The 8,885-nt window shown below is 39.3% G+C and overlaps 1 long non-coding RNA gene across 1 annotated transcript; it reads left to right on the top strand.

Annotated features, from left to right (window-relative positions):
* The first annotated feature begins 1,436 nt into the window (after window positions 1-1,436).
* Window positions 1,437-7,973, top strand: LOC137840239 (uncharacterized). Its single transcript, XR_011086753.1, has 2 exons — window positions 1,437-7,438; window positions 7,752-7,973. It is a non-coding gene; the product is annotated as an uncharacterized lncRNA (long non-coding RNA).
* Window positions 7,974-8,885: the final 912 nt, after the last annotated feature.

Below are 8,885 nucleotides of genomic sequence, written 5' to 3'. Positions count from 1 at the left end.
TTTCGCGGGCCGCATTGTAGTCATAGCTTCTTTCGGAGGGCCATTATGATTTGTCAACCCCAAAAAATGTATGAGCACCTCATATTATATACAGTAAAGGCTACAAAACAAACTGACAAATAACTCGTTTTCAGATCAGACGAGTTAAAACTGGTCAAATATATAAAAAAAAAGATATTATTAAAAGTGAAGACAATTTGCAATTCTAGTAATGACAGGAATTTGATGCACAATTTGTCTTCGCGGGCCACATAAAATGATGTGGCGGGCCGTATCTGGCCCCCGGGCCTTGAGTTTGACACCAGTGCTTTAAAGGAATGGTAAGCGAGCTAACATGATAGAACTGTATTAAAAAGTTATGTCGGTGCCACAATTCCCCACAGAAAAAAACCCAGGAGAGATTTCACAATATTTTGGAACAGAAGGGTGGTACACTTAATGACGTCCACTTTATGGGCGGAGTCTCTTTGATTTGAGACATAAAACCTGACTACTTCATGGAAGGAAGAGATCACATTTTCCCCATTGGAAATCTTTGTAAAGACTATCACTTAGGGGTTAGTGTAGTTTGAACTGCAAGTGATGTCAGCGGTGCGGCGGTTGTTTACATAAAGGACAAAGATTAGATCACGGGATGACGAAGATAACGAAGGGCCCCACGTACTACATTTGTTTGTAAGTGACACGGAGGACGAAGAGTTTGACGGATTTAAAGATTTGGAGTGACACAGAAGGTTTAAAAAACTATTATGGCTTTTACGCACGCCCGGTCCTACAATACGGAGCTCTCTTTCACCTCCGGGGATGGAAGTCGGGGGCCGGCGTTCGGCCGGGTGGCTGTCCGGGGATGGTGGATGGGGCTCGGACATGGCTTTTACGCACGCCCGGTCCTATTCTACAGAGCTCTCTTCCACCTCCGTGGCTGGAAGTCGGGGACCGGCGCTCGGCAGCTGGCTGTCCGTGGACGGTGGATGGGGCTTGGACACTGCTCTTACGCACGCCACCTCCGTGGCTGGAAGTGCCACCTCTGGGGATGGAAGTCCACGCCGTGGGGCCGTGTGGCAGTGAACTATTTATGTTATAGTTATTTGATATATTTTATTTCGTGTAGCAACTTGTATATGTTTTTATTGTTACAGTTCAGTAGTTGTTGGCTCGTTGAATTCGTGTTTTGTTAAATAAATAGCCGTTTACCAAACCCACATCTTTCCTGGTACTTTGTTAACGCTACAATATATATCTATATCTCTATATACATATATATAAATATATATCTATATATATATATATATACACATACACATATATATATATATATATATATATATATATATATATATATATACACACATACATACATACATACATACATACATATATATATATGTATATATATATACATATATATATGTATATATATATATATATATGTCACGGAACAGAGACAGGGCGACAAAGTGCAGCACGATCCTTTATTGAAAAGGGGGTAAGGGGAAGTGGAACGCTGGACTTGCAGTCTGGCTGGCGTGGCTGAGCAGCAGAGCACAGCGCGTAGTCGAAGTTGGAGGCAGGCAGCGATCAGAAACGTGGTCAAAGGACGAGCAAGTAGTCGGGGCAGGCGGCGATCAAAGCGTGGTCGGTCAGTTTACGGAAGCAGTTGGCAACAGAGATCGTTCAGGGGACAAAAAGGCAGTGGTCTCACGGGCAGGGTAAGCAGATGAACTGACAACCACTGGGAGAATACACAGAGGTTAAGTAGGGGACCTAACGAGCTGTAGCAGGTGCTGGCAATTCCTTGATTGGGGCTTGGCTGGAAGTCAGGTGACGCAGCAACATGACAATATACTTTTATTATATATATATTATATACAAGATCTGTGGAATAACGACGAGGCTGACGTCAGCGGCGCACCCGCGGCGTTGTTGACAAAGGACGAGGAATTTGATCGATGGATTTAATGATTTGGAGTGACACAGACTGTTTGATAATATTGTTGTTTATATGATAGTTATTTGATATATACTTTATACATCGTTAAATGGGTCTGTGGAATATTTAGAACTGCAACTCATGATGAGTCGGACGTCAGCGGCGCAGCGCATACGCGGTATCGTTTACTTAAAGGACAATTGAAGGATTTAATGAATTGGAGTGACACAGATGGTTTTATAAACGTGTTATTTATGTAATAGTTATTTGAATAACTCTGAATGTTACATCAGGCCCATTCTCAGCTCTTCGTTTGTGTTTATGTCACGTTAGCATACCTATCATTTAGCCTGTTGTTTCTCGATCATGTCTGTTCTTGGTGTTGGATTTTGTCGAATAAATTTCCCCCAAAGTGCGACTTATAGTCCGGAGCGACTTATCTATTGAAAAGAGATCGCTGCGACCAACGTGAGCAATATGGGGCCGAAAAAAAACTAACCATGTCCACGGAGGAGGTCGAGGACATAAAAAGGTCACTTGACTTCCTTTCGGAAGAGGTTTCTGCTGTAAGGATGTAGCAGAAAAACATCTTGGCACTGGTGGAAGCGGTAAAGACGCTCTGTATGCTCAATGCTGAGAAGGACAAACGGCTTGCCTACCTTGAAAGTCGGGTAGTGGACATTGAGCAATATACAAGAATAAATGACATTGTCATCATATCTTATGCAAGGGCAGTGACGGCAGGTAACGATGGCTGTGAGCAACATGCAAGCTCAGCTGAGCAACAGGGAGCTGAGTTTCTGCAAACTAAAGGAATAACTATGGACTCCAACCAGGTTGAAGCATTTCATCCACTGCCCAGAAGAAAGAGTAATGACAAGCCAGCAGTCATTCTGAAATTTGTCAACAGGAAAAACAAAGTTGCACTTCTAAAGCAGGGTAAGTTGCTCAAAGGCACAGACATCTACATAAATGAACATTTTACAAAGACCAATCTCGGTGGGGCACTGGGTAGCACGTCCGCCTCACAGTTAGGAGGGTGTGGGTTCGATTCCACCTCCGGCCCTCCCTGTGTGGAGTTTGCATGTTCTCCCCGGGCCCGCGTGGGTTTTCTCCGGGCACTCCGGTTTCCTCCCACATTCCAAAAACATGCTTGGTAGGCCGATTGAAGACTCCAAATTGTCCCTAGGTGAGTGTGAGTGCGATTGGTTGTCTGTCTCTGTGTGCCCTGCGATTGGCTGGCAACCAATTCAGGGTGTCCCCCGCCTACTGCCCGATGACGGCTGGGATAGGCTCCAGCACGCCCGCGACCCCCGTGGGGACTAAGCGGTTCAGAAAATGGATGGATGGATGGACAAAGACCAATGCGGATATTGCAAAGAAAGCACGTCACTTGAGAAGAATGAAAAAAAATACAGAGTACATGGACCAGAAATTGCAAGATATACATCAATTTAATGGATCACCAGAAGAGGCCAAGATACTGATGGTGAGGAGTGTTGAGGAACTGGAAAAGCTCGAATAAGTATCCTCAATAGAAAATCAACTGGAGTGGACTTGGAACTGAATGGAGGTAACAACACAAAACACAAACATAATGCTCAGGGACACTACTCAACCTACATCAAGCAACAATGGACATGTAACACAGTGGATACAAAAACATGAACAACTCCAACTAACATTTGATTACAGTGAAAGCAGCACTCTGGACATAGATCAGGACATCGACCCAGACAATAATTTCTTCTCCACCACAAACAACACGTTGTTATTACAGCAATGATCAGTACAATACGGACATCTTAACAAAAGATAAGCTATCTATTATCCATTTCAATAGCCGGAGTCTACGTAAAAATTTTAGTAGCATTCGGGATTACTTAAACACATTCAAACAACCATTTAATATAATAACTATTTCTGAGACCTGGATTACGACTGAGAAGGGAATGCACTTTGAGATGGAAGGCTATGAATTCATACATAATAACAGACAGAGGAAAGGTGGGGGTGGTGTTACAATCTATATTGATTTGAATGTGAAATTCAAGATTGTGGAGGCTATGACACAGGTGGTGGACAATCTTCTTGAATGTCTCACGATACAGAGTTGTGTTGAAAAGAAAAAAGACATTATTATAAGCTGTGTCTATAGAGGTCCTGGTTCTAGCATTGAGACATTCACAGAATGGATAGAAAGTGTGATTATACAAAAAGGCAACAAAAATATTTTTATTTGCGGGGATTATAACATTGATCTATTAAATCCAAATAAGCAACAAAATATTGATGATTTTTTAAATTTAATGCATAGCCTGAGTCTCTTTCCTACAATCACTAAACCCACAAGAGTAACATCACAGAGTGCTACTCTGATTGATAACATATTCACCAATATAATAGAAAACAGGACAACAAGCAGGTTATTAATTACTGATATTACTGACCACCTTCCAGTGTTCACAGTAAATGACAATAATTTCAAATCTGAAATTGGGGTGTATAAACAACAAAGAAGAATTAGGACTGATGAGACAATTGCTACTCTAAAACATGAATTAATGGAACAGAACTGGGATGCAATATATAAAGAAAAAGATGTAAATAATGCATACCATAAATTGATGACTATATTCACTTCATTATATAATAAGCATTGTCCAATCAAGGAATATAATAAAAAAAACTAAATATAAGAACAGTCCATGGTTGACGAAAGGCTTAAGAAATGCCTGTAAAAAGAAAAAATTACTCTATAGGAACTTCATAAAACAGACAACAGAAGGCACCGAAGATAAATATAAGAGATATAAGAATAAATTAACTAATATTATAAGATTAAGTAAGTAAGAATATTATAAGAATAAATTAGAGGATAACAAAAATAATATTAAGGGGATCTGGACTCTCCTAAACCACATTATTACAGAAGGTACCGAACAACACCCCATCCATCCATCCATTTTCTGAACCGCTTAGTCCCCACGGGGGTCGCGGGCGTGCTGGAGCCTATCCCAGCCGTCATCGGGCAGTAGGCGGGGGACACCCTGAACTGGTTGCCAGCCAATCGCAGGGCACACAGAGACAGACAACCAATCGCACTCACACTCACACCTAGGGACAATTTGGAGTGATCAATCGGCCTACCAAGCATGTTTTTGGAATGTGGGAGGAAACCGGAGTGCCCGGAGAAAACCCACGCGGGCCCGGGGAGAACATGCAAACTCCACACAGGGAGGGCCGGAGGTGGAATCGAACCCGCACCCTCCTAACTGTGAGGCGGACGTGCTACCCAGTGCGCCACCGAGCCGCCACCGAACAACACAAATTACCTAAATATTTTGTTATAAATGATACTAAAAATTATAATATGGAAGAAGTGGCAAACAGTTTTAATCAGTTCTCCGAAAAATGGCAAAAAAACATACCGATTCTAGCGCCAGATGTAGGCAACAGAGATAAATTAATAGAAAGGAATTCTCACTCAATGTTTTTGAAGGCAGTTGATGAAAATAAAATCATTAACATTGTAAAACAATACAAAAATAAAACATCTACCGACTGCAATGGGATTGATATGATGTTAGTTAAGCAAATCATTGAGGAGATTTCAAAGCCACTTGTGTACATCTGTAACTTGTCATTTTTAACTGGTACATTCCCAAAGAAGATGAAAATTGCTAAGGTCATTCCTCTTTATAAAACTGGGAGCAAACACAACTTTACAAACTACATACCTATCTCAATATTGCCACAACTCTCAAAAATATTGGAAAAGCTTTTTAACAGTAGAATAGATGGATTTTTGGAAAAACATAAATTATTTGCAGAGAACCAATATGGTTTTAGAGTAAACAGATCAACAGCACAGGCATTAATGGAATCAATCGAGGAAATCACAGATGCAATAGACAACAAACGACATGCAGTAGGAGTTTTCATTGACCTCAAAAAAGCTTTTGACACAATTAATCATAATATACTATTCAATAAATTAGAAAAATATGGGAAAAGGGGATTAGTATTAGACTGGATAGAGGATTATCTGCGAGAACAGCAACAGTATGTAAAGTTGGGTAATCACTGCTCTGGATATTTGGATATAGCTTGTGGTGTTCCACAAGGGTCAGTTTTAGGCCCTAAATTATTTATTCTGTATATAAATGACATGTGCAAAGTCTCTAAAGAACTAAAACTCATCAATTTTGCAGATGACACAAATATCTTTTGTTCAGGTGATAACATCCAACAAGTGGAATCAGTGTTGAATGATGAAATGAAAAAATAAAAATGTAGTTCGACTAGAACAAATTATCATTAAATGTAAGTAAGACCAAGTTTATGGTATTTGGCAAAGCAAACATAAAGATACGAATAGAAATAGATGGGACTGAAATTGAAAGAGTGCAGGAAAACAAATTTATTGGGGTTATAATAGATGACAGGCTGAGTTGGAAGCCACACATCAAAAACGTGACGTCTAAAATTTCAAGAAGCATGGCAGTCATATACAAAGCAAAAGAATTACTGGATTATCATTCACTTCGTACACTTTATTGCTCTCTTGTCTTGCCCTATTTGCATTACTGTGCTGAGGGTTGGGGGAATACTTATAAAACTTCACTACAGCCACTTATCATTCTGCAGAAAAGAGCAATAAGGACTATTCATAAAGTCAACTACTTGGAACACACAAATCCACTTTTCATACAATCCAAACTATTGAAATTCACTGGCATAGTATCTTATCAAACAGTAATCATCATGTATATGGCAAAAGCAAAACAACTACCAGAAAATATCCAAAACTTATTCAGGAATCGGGAGGGAGGTTATAAGTTAAGGGGGAATCACAACTTCAAAATCTTAAACATAAGAACAACCTTAAAAAGTTTCTGTATAACTATAACCGGGGTCAAACTATGGAACAATCTAAGTGAGGAACTCAAGCAAAGCCCAAATATCCACCAGTTTAAAAGAATGTACAAAAATATGTTGTTTAGCGGGTACAAAGGCTAAATGTGCCAAAGGGCTACACACAAGTAAAAATGAAACAGAAAAATAAGTGTGAAAGTGTCTACTTGTGTTCTGTTGTAGAATTATAATATATGTTGACTCATTGGTTTAATGAATAAAGTGAGAAAGAGGTAGGAATCTAAAAAGCTATGCTTCGTCCTACTCCTTTTCGAGCATTCTTTATTGATTTATTTACTTATGTATTATTATTATTATTTATTTATTTTTTCTGTTTGTTGGTTTATTTTTTGTTTGTTTGTTTAGAGTGTTATTTGTTTTGTGTTGAGACGAGTTGCAAGCCGCACCCTCTCTGCCTGGGTGTGTCTCAGCCACACCCAAGGAGGCAGGCTGTTGAGAGCACCAGGTGGGGTTAATTAAGAGGGAGAGTGTTGGAGCTCACGGTAACCTGCCATGATTTAGACAAGGCAGCATTTCCAAAGGGCAGGACTGCAGCGGAAAGCTTGGAAAACGAAGCAAAAAAAGGAGCCGGTGAGCCTTTGGACATTTGAATATGGGGCTTCAGCTCACATCTGGGTGCCTTAGGAAATTAATATGTAAAATTGATATGGGTCATGGTTATGCTCAACATTATAGTGAAATTGTGGTAAATTATGTGGTGTATTCTAAAAAGTAAAAGCTAAAAAATAAATCGGGAAAAATGTTTGTATGTACTTACCAGGGTTGAAAGCTGTTTGGCTAAGTCATCCTGACTTAGTATTTAAAACCTAAGTATTTGATTTTGGGTTGTATTGCTTACTAATTATGGTTTAGAGTTTGACCATCTATTTGTGTTTATTTTAAGGTTTTTCACCTGTGTTGGCTGTGTTTGGCTGAAGATGAAAATAAACCAAAGACAAGGAAAAAAACCAGTCATGATCACTGAGTGAAGTCCAGTTCAAATCCTTTTGTCCAAGCGCCTTTCAAGTGGGGTGCTGCAGTTTAACCCCACAAAAGTGTGGGCCACTTGACATTTTGTTTTTGTTTTTTGTTTTGGATGGTCGAAATAAAGATATCAATCAATCAATCAATGTTTTCTCACTTTATTGTGCATTTTATGGCTAATGCGACGTATATTCCGGAGCGACTTTTAGTCCAAAAAAATACGGTGTATTTTATTTTTCTGCAGTTCCTAAAAATATAGTAGATTTTGTTAGGACCTGGTTAGACTTCGAGATTTGAGGTGGCTCGTAACGTAATAAGAAGGGGAGAGAGAAGAAAAGAAAAAGCTACTGAGTAGATGTGTGTTCGATGGAAAAAAAATGCTTCATGTAACCTCCAACTCAACCAGGGAAAGAAAAGTTGCCGGAACGAAGAACGCGAATGTGATGCGTCTTTCTTTTTGAGGGTGCAACATATATATATATATATATATATATATATGCAATATTTTTTGCCTTTCCCCATCGTGAGTTCTATTGATACACATTCTAATACATTTTCAACCACATGTTCTCCAATTTCTCACAGTTGATGCTGTCCTCAATCGAGAGCGCCACTCCACCTAGTTTATTATTCCTGCTTTTGTAAAAATCCTTACCTTTATCTTCAGTAACCCAAGTTTCTGATATTGTGGTGATGTTAAAAGTCAATAGGTAATTCCGTATTTTATTTAATATGGCACATACATTCCTGCTATTGAAATGAATCATAAGACAGCTTTCCATCCATGGCGATGCTACTGTTAAAATGTTCCTCTGAGTAATATCCACATTCGTCCATTCCATTACTATAGCTATAACTATGGCTGTCCCAATATTTTCATTTGGGTAATTTCTTCTTTGATGTTGATTTATAACCAGATTTACGTTATGTCCCTCTCCCAAATTAATAATTTTATAAAGATTTTTCAATCAAGCTTTATTTCTTGATTGAGTTGAACTCACTGACTTTTTTTTTCCTCAGGACTTGTCAGCAAATTTTTCCAGCTCCTCGAATG

This window comes from Syngnathus scovelli, chromosome 4 (assembly GCF_024217435.2).
Source record: "Syngnathus scovelli strain Florida chromosome 4, RoL_Ssco_1.2, whole genome shotgun sequence".
Taxonomy (NCBI): domain Eukaryota; kingdom Metazoa; phylum Chordata; class Actinopteri; order Syngnathiformes; family Syngnathidae; genus Syngnathus; species Syngnathus scovelli.
This window is presented reverse-complemented; position numbering and strand designations above follow the sequence as displayed.